General features: G+C 51.2%; 2 long non-coding RNA genes across 8 annotated transcripts in view; one reads left to right on the forward strand and one right to left on the reverse strand.

Moving 5' to 3' along the window:
- The window catches only part of LOC104848801, a 59,660-nt gene extending 47,819 nt beyond the window's left edge, over positions 1-11,841 (reverse strand). For 2 of the 7 annotated variants that reach the window (XR_004517256.1, XR_004517254.1), the window contains exons 1-2: positions 4,634-5,231; positions 1,646-2,476 (exon numbers count right to left, since the gene is read on the reverse strand). This is a non-coding gene — a long non-coding RNA (uncharacterized LOC104848801). Of the gene's footprint in view, positions 1-1,548; positions 2,477-4,368; positions 4,489-4,633; positions 5,232-5,661; positions 5,736-11,759 lie in introns of those variants that run through there. The other 5 variants (XR_004517255.1, XR_004517253.1, XR_004517252.1 and 2 more) reach the window with 5 other exon arrangements.
- Positions 8,471-11,847, forward strand: part of LOC117286139 — an 8,752-nt gene continuing 5,375 nt past the window's right edge. Inside the window, exon 1 of the long non-coding RNA XR_004517258.1 lies at positions 8,471-9,331. This is a non-coding gene — a long non-coding RNA (uncharacterized LOC117286139). The remainder of the gene's footprint in view (positions 9,332-11,847) is intronic.

Here is an 11,847-nt window from a genome sequence, read left to right on the forward strand (position 1 = left end):
CCTCAGCCTCCCAAGTGCTGGGATTACAGGTGTGCACCACCACACCCAGCTCCAGAAGGCTTACTTTTCCTAGATAAAACTGACCTGAGTTGGGCTAAGTAAACTACTTTTAGTTTTTATGTTTTCTGAGACAGGGACTCATTAAGGAGTTCAGGCTGGCCTTGAACTCACCACAAAGCCCAGGGTGGTCTTAAACTCGCAGTGATCCTCCTGCCTCAGCCTTCCAAGTGCTAAGAATTTAGGGGTGGGCCACCACAGCCAGCAGCTCTTTTCCCATTACAGAATGATTTTACAAGGCACCAATGATCTTTTCTCTGACAGGCTTCAGAGAGCACATTCCTAAGCAGGGCTGTTCTGCAGCTCGTATTCTGCCCACTTTTTGTTTTTGTTGGGCCTTGATTTGTGCTACATAAACCTTCACACTTTTCGTACCCATTCTGTTCCAAGCATCCTAAGTATCTTTAATGAAATATCGGAGCCCAAACCTAGATTATAATCTGAAGAGCTAAGACAGACACAAACCAAGGTAAGAATGAAGCCAATGTCAGGCTCCCTGGTCGGGACAGAGGTCCACACTCTTCCAAGATAAGTGACATTCGTGACCACCTGGCCAAGCCCTGCAGTTTACAGGTGAAGGAAGAAGCAACAGAGGGCTGGTCATTGGATCCACATCACTGCTCCTGTTAAACGGGAGCCCTGGCGGCTGGGAACCACATTCCTCGTCACCCTGGAGACCAAGCGTGAAACTGGGACTTTAAACTTGCCCGGAATGTCTGTCTTTATTTATTCTCTGGTTTCTTCTCAAGATGTCACATTAGGCAAATGAGGGGGAAATCAGGCCCGAGGAGGTAAAAGACTTTCCCGTGACTGTTTACAAAGTCAGCGTTTGAGCTGTAGCCGATCCCGGGACCTCAGTTTCTGGGCACCCAGTTTTAACAGTAAATAAGAACACTTCCCTTACTCTGTCAACTCGGCCCTGCGCTAAGTAGGGAAGCTGGTGATTTATGCCAAAGCACGTGGGGTGTTACCGTTGCAGAGCAGAAAGCTCTCTAGTCTGCACCGGGAACCAATCTAACCTTTAGCAACTGGATCGTCTAGCGCAGTAGCTCTCAAACTGGCACGGAGGGGGAGGGAGTGGCCCCCGACCATTGGGGGATTCTCTGTACTCCCTGCCGATTTCCAGCGCGCTCTCAGACCCTGCTCCGGGGACCCCAGCACCAGGATGCGTCAGGAGGCCCGCAGGCAGCTTCTGACATAGAAGTCCAAACAACAAAATGAGAGAACCAGTGGTTGTGAGTCCAGCATTTCCCAAGCTGGCCTAAGCTTGAGTCTTACTGGGGAGCTCTTTAAAAATCCGTGCCCCTTTACCACTGGTTCAGAAAATTCAGAATCTGAGCCCGAGAGAACAGTTGGAGAGCGAGGTCTGCCCAGAGTGATCGCTGTGGCCCTGGCCCCTATACACCGTTCGCTTACCGCCTCCACGCAGCCTGACACCATCCACATCCACATCCACATCCACGAGGCTACCATTTCCTGGTCCTTCATTCAGCCAATAAATACGGCTCAAAACCGATTGCTTTTTTAAGCCTGAGAGAGAGCCTTGTAATTACAAATTTGTGTCTCATCATTTTTTACGGTTACTTACGGATAGGAGGGGCAACTGCTGAAGCCAGAGCATTCAGCTGAGATGGAGGAAGGAGCTCCACGAACACAGGAGCTGCAGATTAAGGAGGAGGACGCGGGAGATGAGGGCCTTCGGGGCCGGTCCCTCCTTCCGGAAATAAGTTAATGATGGTGCCTCCCTCTAAGAGCTCCGAGCATCACATACAGTGAGGCTGCTGGCATCGCCCAGGCTTCGTCAGCCAGAGTGGCCCCACAGAGGGCAAGCAGCACTGGGTCAGTGGGCGCCATCTGAGTCTACATAGCTCCCTCCAACAGAAATCACAGCAGCTCCTCTCCGAGGAGCTCACCCCTTTGTCCACAGAAAGGCTGCACCCTTGCAGGGCCTGCTGTGATGATGAATCCAGTCCTGGCCCGCTTAAAAACCGGACCATATTCCAACAGGAGAGGTCTTCTCCTTCCACTGAAGCATGAGGAGAGGGAGACAAGGCACGGTGGGCCCGGCAGCCCTCCAGGGCACAGTGCGTGCCCGGGCCGCCTGTTCCGCACAGTCTAAAGGTGGCAGGACTTAATCCCGGGAGGACTCAGCCAACAGAGGTTCCGCCAACTCACTACTCCAGGACAAAGAACAGGCAGGTTCTTTAGAAAAGCAATGAGGCTGACAAAGTTTCCTCCCACTGGAAGACCTCCCAAGAAGGGGCAGCCGGTGCCCAGAGCCAGAGCAGGTAACAGATACCTAATGAAGGCTGAGCTCCTCCGCTGTGGTTCTCAAGTCCCAAGTGTCCATCCGCCCAGTTCAAGCAATACCGATGCTGCTGGTCCCGGTGCCTTACTCTGAAGACCACTGCTCTACATGCTGCAGAAAGAAAAGATGACTTATGAGAGGTTAACAATATAACAAAAAAGTCAGGTTAAAAGATATTTTCCCTCAGTAGCCAACTGCAGGAAGGACGGAAAGGAGACAGCCGCTACCACTCACGAGGCACCAGATGACCTCTGTTATGTCATCTCTGACCATGGTGCTGGTCCTAATCACTGAGACACAGGATTCAGCCCATAGCTTAGGAGCGCAGCAGTCCTTGAATACTATTTTTAACTTATGGAGAACTTTGGTGTCTGGTATGAGACACTTCAATGACCCACTGGACCAGAATCATCTCCCGCGATGAGGAATTTCCAGCATCAGAACCCACAGTCAAAGGCGGTGGGCCTGGAGCTCCACGGGAAAGTGGGGGTGGTTCTTCTGGTCTTCTCTCTTCTAGTCTGAAAACAGTAACTCCAGTAGCTCATTAGCATTTGGTTGCTGAGATGGAGAGATTCCAGGAAGTGCTAGAGGTAGGACCATAGCAAGATCAGCCCCAGGAGAACCCGAGACAGGGTGGGAACCTCAAGATTTGGGTCAAAGAGTAGTTTCCCAAGAACAAAGGAGGGAGAGTGACCCTAGAAGAAGGTCACAGGTGGCATCAGGGCGGCTGCTTTTATGTGCCATCCCCTTGATGGTCCAAAGCTGCACATGCAAGGGACTCAAGGTGAGTGAAAAACAGTTCCTGCTGCTCCAAGGGGGAATCTGCACAGACACTGACAACCTGGCTGCTGACCAGCCCTGTGCATCCTGTTTAATTCGCAGGAGCTTTGCCTCCCTTCACATACTGCCCCCCTTCTCCCCACAGCCTCAGGAAAGTGTGTGTCCCGTGCAGTTCACTCCACAAGGAGCCAGATCACTTGTTTCTAAGAGGATGTGGGGCAGATCCATGGAGGGAAAAGACAGACAGCTCAATCTCAAGCAGAAAAACCGTCCCCTGAAATCTGAGATGCCCCCTGCTAATTCCCAGGGAATTAGGTATTAGGGTGTCAGGTAACCGAAGACAGATTGTAAACAGGGTCGCCTCTGTCTGGGCCTTTCCGAGATACATCCCTAAGGCAGCCTCCTTGGGCCCCCACAGTGAGTTCGTTCTTGGTGCGGACCCCTTGCTGAAGAGGGCTGTTCCCACTGTGAAGGCTCCGAAGAGGCTTCGAAGTGAGCTCAGGCCTCAGTGGACACAGATGCCCTCAGAAAGGGGCACGGGCCGGGCATGGTAGCGCCCACCTGTAATCCCAGCACTCTGGAGGCTGAGGCAGGAGGATCACTGTGAGTTTGAAACCAGCCTGGGCTACATAGTGAGTTCCAGGTCAGTCTCAACTACACAGTGAGACCCTGTCTCAAAACAACAAAGAAAAAAACAAAAAATGAAGAGTGGGAGAGAAATTGGCTCTGCAGAGCAAGCCTGGGCTAAGTAAAGAGAGAAAGAGGGAGCGAGCAAAGTTGAAGTACACACTGCATGTGGGACACACAGCCTGGCTATTGCAGAAAGTTAGGAAGCAAATTCTTCCTATGTTTTTTACGCTACCCAAATCTTGAGGACTAATCTGGGTTTTTAGCAATTAGTTTTTTAGAATAAATTGATGAGCCATGTATGTTTCTCTTAGTTTTCCAAAACAAATAAAGTTTATTGGGAATCTCAAACCATCTACAATTACTTATTTATGGTGAATATCGTCTTGGAGAAGATGAGGCGCTCAGATGGCCAAATGTCCCCTCTGCTTCTGCCGGGATGGGCCCTGCTGGGGAGTAGGCGGGCCTGAAGGGTGACAAAGGACCGCAGCATGCCTCCAGGAAGCCCTCCATCCTCCCCTGTCCGAGCCATGTGCCCTTGGGTGCCTTTTACCCCACTGCGGATAACCATCGCCAGAGGGCGCTCTGAGACCTACCGCCAGCTCCTCTGCAGGACCGCACTTGAGGTGGGGGCACTTGGCTTTGCTCCCCCTCGCAAGCCCAGCAGGACGCCTGGCCCTCAGCGTGTTGGAGAACAGGTCACCCAGTGGAAGGACCTATGAGAACCATGCAGGGGACCTGGAGCTGAACACAGAGGCACAGAAGGAAGAAGGGGCGGGAAGGCGGAAGGGAGCCACAGGCAAGCTCCACGTCCACAGTCCTGCCCGCAGTCTGCCCTGCCCATCAAAACTTAAATCTCACCTCATCTAAAATGTCCTCGCGGGAAGAGGATGTACCTCAGCGGTACTGCACCTGCCAGTGCGTGGGTTCCATCTCCAGCACCACGCATATGGTACCTGAAATATATGAATGACTACATTTTTAAAATTTATTACAGTAAAAGACACATTGCCACGAATCCCCCTCAAGCACTTCTTCCCCTCACTTCAAATACACAGCCCATCGGTCTTGCCATTTTCTGAAGCAGTTCTGCAAGTCCTCTTTCGTTAATGTGATCAGGGACACATTAATGCTGCTACCATCCAAGAGAAAGGCAGGCGTGCACACACAGACACACACACTTGCACACGCGTAAATCACACTGTGTCCTCTTCCATCCTATTCCCTGAATCTGGCTCTTCCCCCAAGTCAAAATGTTTTGAATCAGTTCAGGACATTAAGGCAGCCATGACAGCTCAACCAAAGACACTCAGGAAAGAGGGCTCCAGAACTGCCTCAGAAAGAGGCGAGGAGGAGGGACACTGTGTGCGGGAGAGGGGTCCCAAGGGGAATCCACAACAATCAATCTTTTACCATAATTTTTGTTTGTTTATTTTTTGAGACAGGATCTCACTATGTAGTTGAGACTGACCTGGAACTCACTATGTAGCCCAGGCTGGTCTTGAAATCACAGCGATCCTCCTGCCTCAGCTTCCCGAGTGCTGGGATTACAGGCGTGTGCCACCACACCAGGCTACCATAATTTTTTTTTTTTTTTTGGTACCGGGGATTGAACTTGGGTCCTTGCGCTTGCAAGGCAGGCCACTGAACTGCTGAGCTAAATCCCCAGCCCCATACCATAATATTTTCGATCACACCTCACATTTGCCTGATCATCCTCAGCTTGTTTCTGGCTTCAGTCTATACTCATTTACTGAGATTCCCCCTCAGATACAATCCTGTCCCCTAAAACAGTCCAGACTGGTAAGAGAGAGAAATCTCACCACTGGACACAGTCCATAAAGTGAAAAGGCAACCTATGAAATAGAAAATATTTGCAAAGTACATACCTTATCTAGATTAGTATCCATAATATATAAAGAATTTCTAAACCAGGAGTGGTGGTACACGCCTGTAATCCCAGCACGGGGGAGGCTGAGGCAGGAGGATCGCTGTGAGTTCAAAACCAGCCTGGGCTACATAGTTCCAGGTCAGTCTCAACTACATAGTGAGACCTTGTCTCAAAAAAACCAAAAAAAATTTTTTTTCTATAATTCAACAATGAAAGACAAAGGCAAATAATTTTAAAAATGGGCAAAGGACTTAAATAGAGCTCTCTCCAGAAGGGTGTCTAGACAAAAAGACGCTCAATGTCACAACCATTAGAGAAACAAACAAAACGACACTAAAACATCACCTTCTTAAACCCACCAGACGGCTCCTACAGAACAGAAAGTAATTCGTGTTGGCAAGGGTGTGGAGAAATACAAATGCTCCTACACTTGGGGTGGAAATGGAAAATGGTGCAGCTGCTATAGGAAATAATATGGAAGGTTCTCAAATTGCTACATGATCCAGCATCCAACCTAGGGTTATATATCTAAAAGAACTGAAAGCAGCTCTGAATTTTGAAGAGAGATTTGCGCACTCCTGTTCATAGTAACACTATTCACAATACCCAAGAGACAGAAAAAACCAGTTGTCCACGGATAAACAAGATGTGATATATTCATATAGCAGAATATCATACAGCCACAAAAAAGGATATGTTGGCAGATGCTACTGTCTGGCTGAATCTTGAGGACATTGTGCCAAGTGATATATATGTCACAAAAGGACAAATACTATGTTATTCCACTTATATGAAGTACCTTATACTAGTTAATTTGGGGTGGGTTTTTTTTGGTTTTGGTTTTGGTTTCTTTGGTTTTTTGAGCCAGGTTCTCACTATGTAGTTGAGACTGACCTGGACCGCACTATGTAGCCCAGGCTGGTCTCGAACTCACAGCGATCCTCCTGCCTCAGTCTCCAAGTGCTGGGATTACAGGCGTGCACCACCACGCCGGCTTACACTAGCTAAATTTATAAAAACTGAAAGTAGAACGGTGGTTGCTGGGGACCGGGCGGAGGAGAAATGAAGACTCTTGAATGTATCCGTCTTCCCTTCGCCTCAGGAGCCAAGGTCTCAGGCAGCAGTCTGGCAGTGCGTCCCTTCTCCACTATTTCCCTCCCATCATCTCGCACCTGCTCCACACCCCAAGGGCAGATCATCATCCCCCTGAGCCAAGCAAACGACCTTTTGGGAGCTCAACCTCCCCTGCTACAGACACCTACGGTTTCCTCCTGTGGTTCCCTGGGGCTACCGCCCCCTTCCTGGGTTCAAAGGGGGAGGGTACATTACCCCTGTCCCAAAGTCCATCCGCCCTTCTTTGTCAGTCCTCACATCAGCGAAGGGGTGGGAGGTGGCTTAGACTGGTGAGCATGGCCAGTTCCGGGCCGCAAGTCTGGCTGACCCCAACTCCGGGAAAGTACCGATGGCTGCGTGGAGACCTGTGAGTGGACCCTCACTCACACTGGGGCTCACAGGCGCCAGGAGACGCAGCGACCACTTTCACAAGCAGGGAACTGGGGAAAGTTTGGGAGGGAAACATTTGAAAATCTGGGAAGGTGGGGTCAGCTTTGGCGGGGTAAAGACAAACGGGAGGTGGCGCAGCGGGGCAGGCCGGAGAGGGGACTGCAGAGCCTACAGGCGGACTTCCCACGACACCCGCAGGCCCGAGGGGTCCTGGGAGCCCGGAAGCCGCCAGGTCCACTTCCGGCTGCCTGGGGCTCTCCGAGCTCAGGCTGCCCCAGGATGCTTTGCGAGGAGAAAGCCGGCGGCGCCCTGGGCCCAGCACCCGAAGCTCCCAGAACCGCTCGGTCTGCGAAGCACAGTGCGTTTCCGGCTGGTTTTCCTTCATCCTGACGTAAAAGTGGTAAAACTCTTCTGCAGCAGACCCCGTTTTCCTGTGGGCTCCCAGCAGCTGTGCCCGCTCCTCCAGGCTGTCACAGCCCCAGCAGGGCTCCCACCGCTGCACAGCCCGGACCCGGCCCAGCGGTCCTGCCCTCAACGGTACTGGCCAAGGCCCTTCGTCTCTGAACCCGAGATTCGTCAGCTGGAGAAGCGGCGGCCATCCGCCCTCGCATGGGCTCCCACGCGGAAGTGCTGCGGGCGTGCACTGCGGTGTGAAGTGGGCACATACCGAGGCAGACCTTCTGCACCTCTTCACACCCGACAGCGTGAACGCTCGCGGAAGCAGAAAGCATTCGCAACTCAAGCCCAGCCTGGCAACCTAGGCCAGGTCTCAAAATGAGAAAATAGAAAAAGGGGTGAGCCAGGCATGGTGTCGCACGCCTGTAATCCCAGCACTCAGGGGGGCTGAGGAGGAAGGATTGCAGCAAAGCTCGCTCAGCTCCTACGGTTGTTTTGCTGTTGTCTTTCTAGGTTTTGGAGAGGTTTTTTTGTTTTGTTTTGTTTTGTTTTTTGGACTGGGGATTGAACTCTGGTCCCTGTGCTTGCGAGGTAGACAACGGAACCACTGAGCTAAATCCCCAGCTCTCTAGAGTTGTTTTTTTATTTGATTTGGTTTGGTTTGGTTTAAAACAGTCTCAGCCGGGCGTGGTGGCGCACACCTGTAATCTCAGCACTCGGGGAGGCTGAGGCAGGAGGATCACTTTGAATTGAGACCAGCCTGGGCTACATAGTGAGGTCCAGGTCAGTCTCAACTACACAGTGGGACCCTATCTCAAAAAAAACTGAGGATTTTAGCTGAATGGTTCCAGCGCCTGCTTCACAAGCACAAGGACCTGAGTTCGATCCCTGGTTTAAAAAAAAAAAAAAAAAAAAAAAGTCTCACTAAGTTGCTCAGGCTGGGTTCAAACCTGTGATCCTCTCACCTCCCATAGTGCTAGAGATCACAAGTGTGTCACCATGCCCAGCTGACCCTGGATGTTTTGGGTCCACCTTTTCTCTTTTCTACTCCCCTGCTCTTTGTGGCCCCCATCACCACAGCATCTAGGAGCTCAAACCAACTCATTACATTTCCAACAGCCCTGTGCGAGAAGACACCTTCCTTCCGGAAGCCTTAGCTCTGAAGCTGAGCTTGGAGGAGGAGCAGACTCCTTGTTGGATGGAATCTGGAGATTTATGCAAAGAAGAGAAACAAGCACCAAACGTGTATCAAATGCCCACAGGGTGAAATGTCTTACAGCTGCCTGGAGACTCAGCTAATCCTTCCCCCCCATCCTAACCCTTGGAGCCACCGAGGCAGCAATGGCAAAACTTTAGAGCTTTTTCGGTGATAACAAACGGCCCGCCGTGGCACGCGTGCCTTGGTTCAGCACCACTGCTCTAAGGCAGTAGCGGTCTTCACCTATAGGACTAGCCCTGGAACATTCGATGATACCAGTCAGGGTTTGTCCTCCCCAGCTCTGTCCAGAAAAATACTAGGTCACCCCCGGGACGGACCGGTCTCATTTCATGCTACCCCAGGAGCAAGCCAAGGGCACAGATGGAAGTCAGCGCTACAGAGATGCGTTAAGGGGAGGAAGCAGGACTCTATGCTAAACCAAGAGGCAAAGTCTTGTGTCTCACAGCAGCCAGCCCCAGTGGGTCAGGACTCGCCAAAGAATCCAGGGGCATCCGAAGAGAGCTGGGATTCTCGGTTCCACTTGCCATTCTGCCACCACTCCGAGAGCAAGGTAATATAATCCTTAATCTCACCTGATAAATGAGGCATTGCAGATCTTCAGAGCTGGCTTCGCAAACCACAAATCAGATATGATTAGAGAAAATATGTTTTGATTTTTTTTTGGGGGCGTGCCGGGGATTGAACTCGGGACCTTGTACTTGGGAGGCAGGCAGCAGAACCACTGAGCTTCATCTCCAGCCCTAGACAAATATCTTAATGCAGGCCAGGGACACAGCTCAGCTGCACAGCACCTGCCAGGCAAGCTCGAGGCCCTGAGTTTGATTCCCAGTACAAAAAAAAAAAAAATTTTTTTTTGTAAATGCTATTTCCAGAAACGAAGGGCCTTCTAGGAGGTGTGGAGTGGACATTGGCCTACTGGAGCTGCATGTAATTGTCTATAGACACGGTCATTGGCAAAGTATTCCACACAGGAATGTCCCCGAAGGCCTGTGGCGGGGACTGCAGGAATGTGCAGCCTTGTACCCAAAACCTTCCTTCTTGAGCCACATGCTCAGAATTCCTGCTTAAACATCTCCAGGGAGCTAGTTTGTTAACTTTTGGGTTTTTTTGTTTTGGGTTTTGGAGACAGGGTCTCACCACGTAGTTCAGACTAGCCTTAAACTCACTCTGTAGCCCAGGCTGGCCTTGAACTTTTGGTGATCCTCCTGCCTCTGCCTCCTGAGTGCTGGGATTACAGATGTGCCCCCCCACACCCAGCAGGGAGCTAGTTTTAACACTGCGGAAACGAACTGCTTCCCAAAAATTTATTTCTTAGTGTCAATTTCACTCCTTAATCTAACGTAGAATTCGGTATCTTCTCTACCACAAAAATTCTAAATATTTAAAAAGAGGTGGGTCCTTAAAAATCTTATTCTAAGCCAGATAACCTTGGCTTCTTCCAACATTTCTTTGCCCCCAGGCCAGCAAGCGGGGTGTCCTTCAGTATGCTGAGAGAGGGCAGATCTGCAAGGACAGCCGGTCCCTCCGGTGCCATAGCACACATCACCACTAGGGGGAGGCCCAAGGATCCCTTAACCCACCCTCCTGGAAAAGGGGCTAAAGCTCCCTGAGTGCCTGAGCCACCCTTGACTCCAGCACTGGGATCACCTAGGAGGCCTAGGTCAGGGGATCACTGTGACTGAGGCCAGCCTGGGCTACACAGTGAGGCCCAAACTATAGGCCCTGCATCAAAAAAAAAAAAAAGCCCTCGGAAGTGCCTGCCTCCGGTTTTGTCAAAAAAGCTGAAGCTGCCTCCTGAGTGGGCAGGACCAAGGTGAGACTGGACAGGAGGTCTTCAGTGGTTGGCCTGGGGCTCTTCTCCAGGCCTAGAAAGAATATCCGTGCCTTTCCATGGACAAATAAACAGGCACACCAGGGAGGCCCAGAAGCCCCTTTATCTGCCTTTGATTTGAATTTAAGTTTGAAGGGAAAAGAATGCTTGAAGTTTGCCCAGTCCCAAGGGCTGGCCAACACCCAGCCAGCACCATTTCCTCCCAACAGGCTGACAGCCAACAGCCAGCAAAGGATAAACACAGCACACTGAGATTACAGCGTTACACCCACTGGCTTGGGTGCTAGGCTTCTACTGATGTACATAACAACACTGCATTTACCTTTTCAACTAGTTTTTCTATTGGTTCATGTTGAAACATGGGCGGGGGCTATTTTCTAAATAAGAATAAACTTAGATCCTGCAAGGTTTGGCATAAGAAGTAAAAAAGGAAGGGATGATTATTCAAGTATCCCCTGTTCCAAACTTTGGGATTCTCTCACTTTGGTTACCAAACCCACACCATACCAGTATACCAGTACCCGGAGCTTACATACAGTAACTGTATCATTACAGTTGTACTCAGTCTTAACCCATGAGGCTGCTATAACAAAATGCTACAGGCTGGGAGGCTTATAAACAAGAGAAGGTTATCCTGTGCTCACACTTGCCGTGGATGAGGAGTTCTGACTTGGGCCTCACAGCCGACTTCTTACTTTAACCTCACATGTAGATGGAGGTAACCATCATCCAGGAAGGTTCTATCCTCAAGAGCAATCACTCCTCAGAGGTTCCCTGCCACAACTTTAGGAGTTAGAATTTCAGTGTGTGCGTTGGGGTGGGAGGCACAGACGCTCGGCCCCTAGGGCGGTCTAGGAGTGGACAGGACCCCTCTCCACATGCATTAGCCTGGGGTTTGACTCCAACAGGACTAATTTAGGCCCAGAACTGACAGCCCTCACTCAGCTCCCTCTCTAGCTAAAGAACCTACACCCTTCCCCAGAGGGTGCGCAGAAGTGTCCAGGGCCCCCCAGGGTTCCTTTCTGCCCGGAGGGCAAGACCTCCCACCCCGGCACCCAAAGTGAGGCGGCGGCTGGCTGAGCGCCCGCTCGGGTCTCGGCTGGAAGTGCGAGGCGTGCTGTTCCCCTCCTGGGACCGGTGACCTCACCGCGCAGGCGGAACCTGGCTTCTCCCCGGAGAGCTGTGCGCTGCGACCTTCCTCAGCCACCTTCCCCGCTCGGCCTCGGCCTCCGAAG

Source organism: Fukomys damarensis, unplaced genomic scaffold, assembly GCF_012274545.1.
Source record: "Fukomys damarensis isolate Sample0158 unplaced genomic scaffold, DMR_v1.0_HiC HiC_scaffold_2, whole genome shotgun sequence".
Taxonomy (NCBI): Eukaryota; Metazoa; Chordata; class Mammalia; order Rodentia; family Bathyergidae; genus Fukomys; species Fukomys damarensis.